Below are 14,704 nucleotides of genomic sequence, written 5' to 3'. Positions count from 1 at the left end.
TGTACAAAACCACAAGAAGACCGATATCTCACGATCAGTGCCCACAGACGGCCACGGGTCCCTGCAGGTAGCCTTGTTCGGGACCTTACTGCAGCCACTGGAACAGTTTTCTCCAGACACACAGTCTACAGACAACTGAACAGACATGGTTTATTCGCCCAGAGACCTGCAAGGTGCATTCCACTGACCTCTGGTCACAGGAGAGCTCGTAAAGCCTGGTATCAAGATCACAGTACATGGTCATTGGAACAGTGCTCCCAGGGTATGGCCACGGATGGGTCCAGGTGTAGTCTGAACATTGATTCTCACCAGGTTTTCATCTGCCGTGAATCAGGAGCCAGATACCAATCCCTTAATGTCCTTGAAAGGGACCTGCATCGAGGTCATGGTGTGATGGTGTGGGATGGGATTATGATTGGTGCAGGTGCACCCCTGCATGTCTTTGACAGAGGAACTGTAACAGGTCAGGTGTATTGGGACATCATTTTGCACAAGTATGTCCACCTTTTCAGGGGTGCAGTGGGTCCCACCTTCCTCCTGATGGATGATAACGCATGACCCCACTGAACTGCCATCGTGGAGGAGTACCTTGAAACCGAAGATATCAGGCGAATGGAGTGGCCTGTCTGTTCTCCAGACCTAAACCCTATTGAGCATATCTGGGATGCTCTCGGTCTACGTATCACTGCATGTCTTCAAACCCCTATGACACTTCAAGAGCTCAGACAGGCACTGGTGCAAGAATGGTAGCTATACCCCAGCAGCTGCTCGAACATCTGATCCAGAGTATGCCAACCTGTTATGCGGCCTGTGTACGTGTGCATGGTGATCATATCCCATATTGATGTTGGGGTACATATGAAGGAAATAGCGGCGTTTTGTAGCACATGTGTTTCGGGGCAGTTTTCTCAACTTATCACCAATACCGTGGACTTACAGATCTGTGTCTTGTGTGTGTTCCCTATGTGCCTATGCTATTAGTGCCAGTTTTGTGTAGTGCCACGTTGTGTGGCACCATATTCTGCAATTATCCTTAATTTAGGAGCACGAGTGTAATTGAGATATTAGTACTATACGTGAGAAAAGAAATGTGGAATAGGGCATGGTCCACAATTAGCATTTATTGAAGAATTACACACATTGAACAAATGTGGAGATTCTACACCCAGTGAAAGCCACTTTGAAGAAAATACTGAATGCAATGATTACCATCATGGTATCAACAGACAATAGAAAGTAAATTCTGTAATGTGGACAAGAGGAAAATTGCTTATAGCCAGTAAGCAAATAAAGAATTGCTCCCAACTAATTACTTTTAGTGATTTAAATAATGGAGGGATTCTGGTATCTACAGATACCTCTTTTCCCCAATCAACAATTAAGAAACATAGAATGTTCTGGGGCTGGGATCATGCTCCAGGATGAGACAGTGCAATTAAAGATCCATGTATAGGAACAAAAGTAGCATTTGCACATACAATTTCAGCCAGAGTGTGGGTACTGGGGGAGGACTGGATAGATAAGGATAACCATATCAGATTAGTGATTGCTGATAAGGTATTTGAAGTGGACATAGATATTCATCTTAGTTCAGGAGTTGAATCAAGAGTTGGTGGAGATAAATAGGCATAAACATTTCTGTCCTATACTTCCAGTGACAGGTGCATATACTGTGTGCATAATGGAAACTAAGGGTAAACTAATAAAAGAAGAGACTAGGTTACCTGTTATGATAGGTAACTCTACATTTAGTCAGACCTTGTTGATAGTACCAAATTTAAATTCATATATACTGCTTGGTCTGGTTTGGCTGCTGCCCTATAAAGCATCTTTAGATTTCAGTAACAATAGAGTAAGATGGATGGATGAAGACATGACATGTATACTATGGTTTAAAAAGGTGTCAGAGATATGTAACCCAAATTACCAAGGTAAACATATTTGGATCATTGCTGTTCTAAGACAGTACCTACGAGAAATGTGTTTTTGGAGGAAAATGAACAACTCAAATGTATAAAGTTAAAGACCTAAGAATCAGAAATCTGTACAGTAGAACAGGAGGAGGAATTGTATGACATCTTGTTCAAATGCGAAGATGTGTTTCCTGACAAGCTAGGAGAAATAGGAGAGCATGAATGTAGTTTTAAAATGAGGGGTAAAACGCTATTTTTCTAAAAACTTTAGCCTATTCTTATGATTTTACATCCAGTAGTAGAGGAGAAAGTACAAAATATGGTAAGTAATGGAATTATTGAGCTGAGTTTGAGTGTATACAGCAATCCACCCTTAGTTGCTAGGAAATCCATTATGGAAGTATGTTTAATCATCGATACCGACACTTGATAAATGTATAAGCAGAAAGGGATGCACCAGTAAGTACTGAACTATTGTCCAAGTTTGGACAAGCTAAATTTTTCTTTTCTATGGGTACTGGCAAATACCCTTTACATAGTGTCAAGGCCATACACTGTGTTGTTATTGAAGGAAAACCATCAATTTCCGGTGCTGCCATTTGGGATGAACATTTCTGTGGCAGTTTCCACATGGCATTAGACAAAGCATGGGAGGGAGGGGGAATTTTCACATTTGCATTAGACAAAGCATACAGATGACATACTGATTGTACCTAAGACATTGGAAGGAGATTTTTCACTGCTAGCTAAAATTTTGAAAAGCTTAAAAGACAAAGGTATTACAATAAACCAATCAGTCTCATTTTCAGAAGAGATGGGTTAAAATTATTGGGACACACAGTAGATATAAAAGGAGTGCGAACTGACCGTTAATGGATTCGAGCAATAGAAGATTGCCCAGAGCCTCAAAATATAAACTAATTATGGTTATTTTTTAGGGCTGACTGGATTTTATAGGCAATCTGTAAGAGGGAAACCAATGAATGATGAACGTCTTTATCCGTATCGAAGCAGCAGAGTAAGTATGGGATGAAGGTTGCTGCAGAATCAACATAAAGCAAGCCTTAGATAATGTGGACATTTTAAAACATCCAAAATGGCATTTAGCCTTTCAAACTTGCAATGGATGTAACAGAATATGAGATGACCTGTGAATTGTTCCAGGCAGAATGGAACCCAGAAAGCGGCAATCGTGATACAATAGTTTTTGCCAGCAGATGTCTAAATAAGTACGAATTTAATTTAATGGCCACTGAAAAGAAATTGTTAGCCATCATGGGGAGTACTAGTATATAAAAATTTTGGACTCTAATACGAGGGGTTTCAGATAATTATTTACACTGACCACCAAGCACTTGTTTCTAATAGAAGATAGATTACTACACAGCAGATTTATTATGTGTGCTGAGTGTTGTTTCTAAAGGATTCACACCCTGACAAGAATATGGTGGTGTTTCGGGGGGGGGGGGGGGGGGGGGGGGGGGAACCCTTAGCAGAAACTGAGAAACCTTTATGGGTGCCATAAAGAGCATTCTTATTTTGGAGATCAACTAAGGAGTCCAGATGTTGGAAGTTACGTATACCACAGGCAGCTGTAGAAAAGTTCTTGTGGTTTTTGAACAAAACACATATGACCAAATTTTATTATTTTAAAGACATGAGCAGTAAAGTAAAGAGTTTTGTAAGGACATGCTACTTGGGTCAAAAAGTGAAAGATGACGACAACCACGAAGTACATAAAATACACCCAGTAATTCAAAAAAGGTTTACATGACTTAATAGTAGCACTGCGAAAAGGTAAAGTACTAGTTCTTAATATTCTAGTATTAGGTGAGTGTTGATCAAAATATGAAATATTATACCCTTCCCATAAAATAAATCAACACGACTACAATAACAAATTGTTTAAGGAAATACTGTGCAGATGTAGGGAAATCACAATGATTGCTAACTGATGACAGCTCACAATTCACAAGCAACAAATTTCAAGGAGTTTCTGGCTTGTGAAGGTATCAAACAAGTAGCAATTTCGAAGTACCATCCCAAAGGTAACACTTCAGCAAGATAATGAAAGAGATCCGTTGACTGTGTCACACATACTGTTCCAAAAGACACAATCTGAATCTGAATATGAATGATCCCCAAATTCCAAAACATACTCAATGAATTACTACAATTGTTGACTGGACTGTCCCCAATAGAGGTTATGTACAAAAAGTTAATAGGGGAATCACAGTTAAAATATTTTAATTGGCAGAAGGTGGAAAATTGACACAGATTTGTAAGCAAGAGGAAGAGCACTTGAATCAGAAGCAGTGCATTAGGTAAGAGAACATGAACTAAAGGCAAGTGAACCTAAGTTTCACCCGGGTGACCTTGTATTAGCAAGTGAAACTAAAATTCTGCCACTTTCCTGTATATACGAGGGTGGATTGAAAATTTCTTGGAACAGAATAGAAAAAGAGTACTTACATCACTGAAACTTTTTTATTTTTCAATGTAGTCTCTTTGTAGATTAATGCCACTTTGTCCAACAATGTTCCAGTGCCTTGATCTCACCTCAAAAACGAGTTCCCTCAGGCCTGCAAATTAGTTGTCAACTCTGGCTATCAGTTCTTCGTTTGAAGTGAATCTTCATCCACCAAGAAAAATTTTCAATTTTGGGTAGAGATGGCTGTCTGAGAGCCATATCAGTTGAATAAGGTGGGTGTAGCAACAATTCATACCTTAGTTCATGTTATTTTGCCATGTCCATTCTCATGCAATTTTGATCCAGTGTCAAGAGTCGTGGCACCCATCTTGCAGATAATTTTTTCATTTCTAATTCTTCATTTAAAATGTGATATACCCATTTAGATGACATCTGATGAGCTTGAGCAGTTTCATACATTTTCAATTGGCGATCCTCCATGACCATTTTGTGCACCTTTGTAATGATTTCTGGAGTAGTGACACACCTTAGGCTGACCTCTATGCAGATCATTGTCTAAGCTCTCCCGATCAAATTTAAATTAATTTGTCCACTTGACATGAGTTGAATATGAAATAGCAGAGTCCCCCAGTGTGTTCTGGAAATTGGCATGAATGTCCAGGTTCAAGTCCCAGTTTGACACACAGTATTAACCTGCCATGAGAATTTAAATTAAGGCATATTATGCTCCAGAGTGAAAATTCACTCTGGAAAATGTGCTTATTCATCTGAGACAGACGGTACTATTCCAAAAAGCCATACTCCATCTGAAATCCCAATTAAGATTTGCTACTGTTAGTGGCCAAACAATGTAGCAGCCTGACCTTTATTTTAATGACTGTGACCTAATGGATAAGCACTGATGAGTTTTAACTGCTACTGTAGTCGTTTCAATTGGATTTTGGTTGCGCAATATTATTATTTCAATGGAAAAAAAAAAGTTTTCCACTAATCAAGGTCACAAAAGTTTGCACTAATAACATTATACATTCAAACACTGGAAATTCCACACTGGACTATCAACAATATTAGGAAAAGGATAGATTACTATTGGCTGCAAAGATGACCCTTTGATTTGCAGACACGAACAACAGAAAGACTGTTTCATTTTTATCTCTCAGGAGAGCCTTGCCTTCTGCAGCAATGAAATCACACGTACATTCACACAAGCTAGCACACCTGACATGACCACTCCGACCAGCTGCTCTCACTGGAATGCAACTGTCATGTGAATAGCAATCTGGTGTGGGATGGGGATGGGGAAGGGGAGAGAGAGGAGGGTATGGGCAATGGGAGAGCAGAGCGCTGTCTGGTGAGATATGCAGGAACTAGATGGCTGCCTGGTGGGACAGCCAGGCTTAGCGTTTGGTGGTGGGATGTGTGGGGGAGGAGGAGGGGAGGTGGGGGAATGGGAGAGCAGAAATGGAGAGTAGCAGGGAAGGAGAAAGAATGGGTGGTGCATTGGCAAAAGAGGCATACAAGAGGGTAGGGGACATGGAAAGTGAGGATGTGATAGGACAGAGAGGAGCAGAAACTTTTGGGTGGAGATGTGGGGACATTGCCGTAGTTGGAGGCCGGTATAATTTTTGGAATGGAGAATGTGTTACAAGGATAATTCCCACCTACACAGTCCAGGAAAAGTTGGTGGTGAGGGGCGGGGAGAGGGGGGGGGGGAGGTCCTGATGGCCTAGGTTGTGAAGCAGCCATTGAAATCAAGCAGCTCAGCGGTGGCTATCTTCCTGGTGGACGGATGGTTGGTAGTCACACCAGTATAAAAGGCTGTGCAGTGATTGCAGCAGAACTGGTATATGACATATGACATGTAACATGTCTGCTTTCACAGGGGGCACAGCCTCTGATAAGGTATGATAAACCTGTGACAGGACTGGAATAAGAAGTGTTGGGTGGGTGGATTTGACATGTCTTCCACAGGAAACTGATCCTATGGCAAAGGGTTGGGATTTGGAGGCACATAGTGATGGAATGGGATGTTGTGGAGACACTGTGGGTGATGAAAACTCCACTTTAGGAGGAATGGGAAGGATCTTGGATATGATGTCCTTCATTTCAGGTCATGATCATAGGTAATTAAAACCTTGATGAAGGATGTTGTCCAGTTGTTCCAGTCCAGAGTGGTACTGGATAACAAAGGGAATACTCCTTTATAGCTGGTTCTTGGGGGTGATAGGAGGATTGAGGGGGTGTTGGGAAACAGCACTGGAGATCTGTTTTCAGGCTAGTTCTGGAGAATAGGGCCTGTCCGTGAAGGCACTGCTGAGACCTTCAGTGTACTGGACAAGAGAGTTCTTGTCACTGCAGATACACTGTCTCCAGGTGGCCAGGCTGTTTGGGAGGGATTTTTTAGTGTGGATGGGATGGCAACTGTCGAAATGGAGGGACTGTTGGAGGTTGCTGGGTTTAGTGTGGACAGAGGTTTGGATGGAGCCGTAAGTGAGGAGCAGGTGGCACACTGGATTGAGGAGGACCAGGCGAAGAGATGGGAGGTTGTGAAGGAATGAGGATAAGGTGTATGGCCCTGAGTCCAGATCATGAAGATATCATCATTAGTATCAAGAACTGATTATCAAAATTTTGATTTAGAAAAAAAATAGTAAGTTCTTCCAGCAGTATGTTGGCCCTTAGAAGATTCATGGTATTCCTCATCCTAAAGCTGTATTTCTTGTGGATTCCTCCAGAGGCTAACCAAAAAAAATGGTTTGTTTAATGTAGAATTGATAAAGAAATACATAGCCTAAGAATGAATGACTAGGAGAACATATCTTGTTTACTTCTAAATATAACACATGAGCCATTTTAAAATGCAACTCATCAGTGGTGGTGGTGGTTGTTGGGATGTTTAAGGGGGACTAAACAGCTAAGGTCATCAGTCCCCCATTCCAAAAACAAGCGAGACAAAGTCGCAGAGCAGATAAAACCCCAAGGGGAAGGAGACTGCCCCCCCCCCCCCCCAGGTGCTAAAGAACACAAATTAGGCAACGAACACTACAGAAAAGAAGAGTACAGACGAACACCAGACAGAAAGAAATAGAAGAAAAGAAGATGGCCAGAGACTGGTTGACTGACCACGACAACAAAACAGATGTAAGGAAAGGAAAAGCCCTACATAATAGCCAAACCCTATCATAAAATAAAATGATAAATAGTATATAAAATAATATCTATTCAGCTATGGCTACAAGTGCTATATGTTAATGTTGTCACATTCACTGGGAGAGGGGGGGGGGGGGGGCAGTGGGCAAGATATGAACCTTGGAAAGTTAAGTGATGAGCTAACATCTATGTATGCATGGTATCACAGTATGAGGATATATTTAATGTATAAGTTTTCAATAATATGATGAACTCAAGCAACAGTGAAGCATGTAAGCCACAGTAGGCAGGGGTAAGCTAATCAGTCCAGAAGGAAGTTCTGGTTATAAAAGGGAGTAAGCTACTTTGAGAATAGAAAAGTGGTCAAAGGGTAGAAAGATACTTCATGATGTACAGGATAATGCTCCAAATGCTTAGGTGAACTACCATGAGGGAGGACTTATACCATAAAAAGAAGAAAAGGAGGCCAATATTGCCATTACAACTTAGGATTGTGTCATAAGTCTCCCCCCCCCCCCCCCCCCCCCCCCGCATCAAACAGTGCACTTTACAGTCTCGCAATGGTATGATGTTGCTATTCGAAGACTTTCTCCAATATAGTAAGGCAGAGAAATTTAACTGGATAGTGCAGCCTCTTGAAGTTCATGATTTGCCTAAATGGATGAATTAAGATGGGTGTGCTTGAGCTTTGTTGCCTACAAGAGGCAGAGGGAAAAACACTAATGGGTAAGGAGCAACAAAGAGTTGCAAGTTATTTTTGACCTGTAACTCTTCATGAGAATGATTCATGGTTATGTAAGTAATGTCATGCGTGTAAGACTTGTTCGCTTACAACTTTAGCATAACCATGAATAGCTGTTAAATTCTATAAAGTGTTGAGAGAAAGCACAAACTTAAGAATATACATTGGCATGGTGAAATGCATGTGACCTGGCTTAATAGTGAACCATAAGCTGGATTAAGTGCTGGTACTCAGCGATTTTATACAGTTTCATTAAAAATTTTGAATTACATGGTTGGGTTTGTAAATATTTTTAAGGTAGTGGCCTTATTCTAATGTAAGTACTCCTTTTCACATTCTCTGTGGGCTAATGACATCAAACAATGTGGATAATGGGATTATGTTTCTATACTGAAGAATGACTTACTTCTTTCATGAGTAACCAGGGTGAACAGGTAATGGATGAATGTGGAATTTACTTGATGGACAGTTTTATGTGTGTATAAAACACACAGTCCTGATAGAAAACTCAAGAAGAATCATATGAAGAACATTAGTTGAAAAGAGACTTTTCTTACTCAATTAGCAAATTAAAACCATGGACTGATGTAAGCACGTGTACATGTAATGATTTGGAACCAAGTTAAGATGATTGAAGATTGTTTAAAACGTAGAAACTAATTCATTATAAACTAAGTTGAAGTATAACATTTTCTTTGAGATAGAAGAAATAAGGGCAGGTTGGGAGGGAGGAAGAAGAAAAGTTGAAGGTGTTAGCTGAAAAGTAGTTACTTGATTTAGTTTTTCTGTGGGTTAAGATTGTTGCAACACCATCCATCTGTAGCGAGTGATTATTCCACACTGCTTATGGCCTGCCAAGGAGATATGCTCTAATTCATGGAATCCCAGGGAGTTAAAAATATAAACCTGGCAGGTAATGTCTCAAGGAAGACAAATAGGACACTGGTTACAGCCAGAATATACCAGAGACATTGTATAAGGATAATGTTGCATAACTTGTAGTGTAACTAACAGTGAAAAATAAAACATACAAGTTGCAACAGAAAGTGAATGCATGTATTACAAAGAAGAGCAGTTGAAAATCATTCAGCAATAGTTGGTTGACACAGGCCATTGCAATGAAAGGAAAGAGTCTGAAGTCAATATAACTGGTCCATGGTGCTTTTGCAACTACTTCCAGCTACAAGAATGTAAAGTTTGTAAACAGTGACCATAAAATACACACCACTGTACTGTTACAGATGCATGACACATTGCAAAGGAAAGTGGAATAACGTCCACTAATTGTGTGTCACAACACAGATGAAAAGTGTATGTTCAGTGATCATGACTGAAGGCCATTGAAAAGGGCTGCGATGAAAAATAAAGAGGATGACAGCTGCAGAACCAAATTCAGAACTCACAAACCCTGTCAGCACCGAAACAACATGAAGTGGACTTTGTTAGCAGGGAATTGTATGGCGATCTGGAATTTCAAAACCCCTGATCAGTGATGTGAATGCCTATAACAGGAAAACTTGGTGCCGAAGCCATAAAACCTGAACTATGGAGCAATGAAAGAAAGTCATTTGGTCAGAAAAGTATTGTTTGACACTGTTTCTAACTTCTGGCCAAGTTTAAGTCTAGCATATGCCATTCCAAGTCTACTCTGCAAACTGCTTGCTGCAAGAATGAAATGTCAGGGTGCCAAGGGTTCGGTGCTGATTTGGGCAACTGCACCATAGTATTCCATGGGCCTCAGGTTACTCTGCAAGACTGCCTTTCTTGAGAAGATAATATTATGTAACCATTTGGCTGATAAGATCCACCCCATGGTACCATATTTGTTCCCCAGTGGTGGAGCTTGATGCTGTGTTCCAACACAACAGGACCCCTGTTCACAAAGTGTGCATCATCCAGAACTGGTTTTGTGAGCACAAAGATGAACTGTTCTCTCCTCTGGCTACCAGTCACCAGATCTCAATATTACTGAGCCTTTGTTGTCTACTTTGGATAAAATGGTGCCTGTCTGATATCCACCTCAGTCATCGTTACCTGAACTTGCCACTACTTTGCTAGAAGGATGGTGTAAGACTGCCTTGAAAACTGTACAGGACCTATACTTATCCATTTTGTAATGACTGGAATCTGTTTTGAATGCCAATGGATTTCCCTACAACATTTTACACATTGTAATTCTTGTGTTTTTGGTGCCCCTACTTTATTTACTATAAGATGGTGTAGAAATGTATAGATTTTAGGATTGATCTTAAAGTAAATCTGATTTGTCCACCATATGAACAGATCCATTGTCATGGTGGGTAAAGCCATCATACATATCAGCTTTTGACCACTTTTTGTGAATTATTATGAAGAGCTTAAGAAAGAAGAATGGAAAGGAATTCGTCAACACACTAGGTCACTCTAAAACACAATTTGAACTTGGAAAGGGACAAAGAAAAACTGATCATGTGCAAGAGGAACTCACACTCTGAGGGTTCTGTGCAAACGTAATTATGTATGTAGACACTTCATCCTTTCTGGGAATCAAGTATCTTTTGCCCATTATCAACTGGAAAAATAGTGGTCCCAGGGATTCCAAGATTTTCCAGAATGTCTTAAGAAATAAATGTGACATAATATCATGAAGGAGCAGGTGATGATTATTATAATGCTCAGTAGTTCTTCTTTCAGACTAATTGGTTCACAATGTAAAAAGTCAAACATGAGGCAAGGAATGACTGTATTGCTCATATGACGCATTTCAGAATTTATCCATCATCAGATATTCAGCGGTGATTACTCCATGTAGGTATGTGATTTCAAGTTGTATGATAAACAAAATCCTGAAACTTGTCATATGCACAATAAAGTCATTCCTATCTTGATGTGTGAATTACACAATAGTGACCCCGAGAGATGGAATGCTAATTGTTTTAATTTTAAGTTCAATGACAAACAAAATTTTTTGTGTGATGTAATAAAAAGTTAATAATTTTTGGATTTTTTTCTTTACCTGTGCTTTGAAATCTAACTTCTTGGCAAAATTCATCATTGTAGATCAATGGAAAGTACACCTATAGACTTCAATGAGTGGTTTGATCGAATTAACGTAGAAGCTAATGTTTATTATATCACCAAGGGACCGTAGAGCTTTGTATGTTACATAAATTTCACCTTGAAATATCAACACGTTCTTGAGAAAAAGGGATATGGGACAGACAGATAGTCTCCTAACAAATGTAAAAAAAATAATTATTTTTTCATGTGATATAATTACACATTTAAAATTTTTAGATTTTTTTTTTTCCTTTGGTTGTACTGTGAAACATCGCTTTTTGCCACATTCATGTTATTAGGGCAACAGGAAGTAGGCCTGCCCTATGAGTGATCAGCAAGTTTGCGAGTATCAGAATATATGACATAAATAGCTGTATCTTTTGACTGCACTGTTGCAGAAGCCTAAATTTTTTACGTCACCAAGGGATCAAATGCCTTAATATGTCACATACATTTCAATCCATTCCTAAGAAAAAGGGGTCATAACAGATGGATGGATGGACAGACAGTGAGTCAGATAAGAACTGAAGGGAAAAAAAATTATTTCATGTGATGTAATTAAAAATGTATGTTGTTTTCCTTTGATTGTACTTTGAAATCTTCTTTTTTGCTAAATGTCATGATTTTTAGGCCAATGGGTCATACCCTGCAGGTTTTGATGAATGAGTTTGTGAGTATGAAAATCTGTGACAGAAACGACTGTATATTTTGATTGCATTGATTTTGAAACTGCAATATTTTACACTGCCAAGGGACCATAGTCCTCAATATGTGACATAAATTTTAACTTGATATGTCTATCTGTTCCTGAGAAAAAGAGTTTTAGAAGTTGGACAGACAGACAGACAGATGGACAACAAAGCGATCCTATAAGTGTTCCGTTTTTATCGACTGAGGCACAGAACTCATAAAAACCTATCACATGGGAATACTTGCCATTCAGTTACACGTCTGACAAAAAAAAAGAGGGTGAATGATACACATCCTTTGTTGCCTTTTAGGCATACAATTAACTTTAGTAAATAACATCAAAGTGTCGAACAATAAAAGTACCGTTCCATTTGATTCCAAGAGTAACAGCTGAGATTTTGCTCCCTAGTCCTAGGGTACAGATTGGAGTTTTATACTCTGTTGGGAAGATAGTCAATAAGCTACTGTCTAACATAAAGCAAAAAACTGGGAATCCTAACCTGTTAAAAGAAAAACTGAAGTCCCTCACTAACAATTTTTCCTACAAATTATCTGAAAGTACAGATTCAGATTTAAAAAAAATTTTTTTAACTACATGGCAAGTAACAGTGTTTATTGCAAAGCAGCATATGAGTGCTGCAACTTACTGGTCAGATATAGGAAGATACTGCCTTTGGAATATTCTGTCATAATAAAGTGGACATTAAGCTTCTATACTCCCATAGATGAACAATGGCAGTTCATGCTGCTTGAAACATGGACATGGACTGTATTGTTGCCAGTTCCAAGCAATGGTTGCAGTAAGCATACAAATGCTCTGCACTTGCAGAAAGTATGTATACTGCAAATTATGTCTCTCGATTGTTTGTGCAGAATTTGTAATGTACTACACCATCCACTGAGACAACTATCAAAAAATGCAACAAAATTCACTAAATAACTTACTGCTGTCACATTTAATATTCAAATTAGCAACAACATTCACATCAGAGCATTGACAACATTACTAAACACTCATTGGTCATCGGAGAATGCATGAAGTAGAAGTGCAGAACTAGCCTAAACTTGACCCCCCATTGCTCATGACTCCAACTATAATAGCAGATAAACAGCAGCTTTGTGGTAACACTGAGGAGGCAATAGTGTTTTTGAAAGCAGCAGCTATCTTACTAATTTATTCATTTAACTGTAGATGGTCTTGTTTGGTTGGTTGACTGGGGAGAGGACCAAACAGCGAGGTCATCGGTCCCTTCGGATTAGGGAAGGAAGTCAGCTGTGCCCTTTCAAGGGAACCATCCAGGCGTTTACCTGGACTGATTTAGGGAAATCACAGAAAATCTAAATCAGGATGGCTGGACAAGGGTTTGAATCATCATCCTCCTGAATGCGAGTCCAGTGTGCCAACTACTGTGCCACCTTGCTTGTCTGTAGATGGTGTAGGTGTGAATAGCATGATGCAGTATAGTGACACTTTATTCATAATGCAGTATACAGGTAAGTTTGTATGATAAATTTTTCTTCTGTCAATGTATGCCATAACTAAAGAACATGATAACTAGAAGAATGAATGAATGACAGTGATGTTTATTATAAAAAGCGAGAAAACTTTTCACCACTAATCACAAAACATAGCAAATCAAAGAAAGAGAAATTAAGAAAAGAAACTAACACAATATTTATGGACAAAAATGTGTTTCTCTTACCTAAACACTTATTTAAACACCTGACTAGATATTATAAAAAAAAGGGGGGAGGGGGATTGAAACAATAATTTTTTTTTTCACTACATGAAGCCAGGTTCTATACAAACATCCTCCATAATTCTTTGGCAGACTGCAATTCTTGTTCATATAATTGCAGCCAGATTGTCTCTTAATTTTCAAGTCCTTGAAGATCATCTGGCATCCATCATCAGGTCAAGATCAAAGCATACTTGAGAAGTTATCTGAGGAATATTCTCTTCATATAATCATACCACTGTAATTGTTCTACTTCGGGGATCAACAAGTAGCCATTATTTTGAATCCTAGCCGTTGTCTAATATCTTCTTTTTTTAAACTCACTTCCATGCATCACAAACAATGTTCTTGAAACCCTGTGATTGTGTCAATAATGATTTAAGCTATACAGTACTCCACCAGCTAAGTCTTTTCTTATGTAGGATGACATGTTTCTGGAACTTCTTTTCAAGTGCTGTTTAAACTGTCACAGCAATTAAAAAATAAGAGTAAATTCCTTTAATGCATCCTGCTAGGCATGAAAAAATATAAGTTTTGCATTACTTTATTATTTATTTTATTTGGGTCAGGGCTCCTAATGAGCTATTTATTTGTTTATTTATTTATCCATTCATAGACAATATGAATTATTTTATGGATGTTGTCAACACACAAAAGCATTCATTTGCAACACAGCAATATTATGAAAAGGATAGATTGCTATTCACTATATACAGGAGATGCTGACTCTGACAGGCCCAACAAAAAGACTGCTATACACTGAAACTTTTGGCCAAGAAACAGAAAACATGCCCGCATTTATGGGATAAGAGATGCCTGTGACTGGACAGGAGTAAGTGGTGGTGAGAGGATACAAGGGACAGGTCTTGCATCTAGGTCCATTGCATATAAATAAGACAAGGGGTTGGGAGCAGGGATGGAGTATGGATGGACAAGGATGTTGCATAGGTTTGGTGTGTGATGGACTGACACTGTGGAAGGAGTGGGAAGGACCAACAAA

This window comes from Schistocerca piceifrons, chromosome 2 (assembly GCF_021461385.2).
Source record: "Schistocerca piceifrons isolate TAMUIC-IGC-003096 chromosome 2, iqSchPice1.1, whole genome shotgun sequence".
Classification (NCBI taxonomy): Eukaryota; Metazoa; Arthropoda; class Insecta; order Orthoptera; family Acrididae; genus Schistocerca; species Schistocerca piceifrons.
This window is presented reverse-complemented; position numbering follows the sequence as displayed.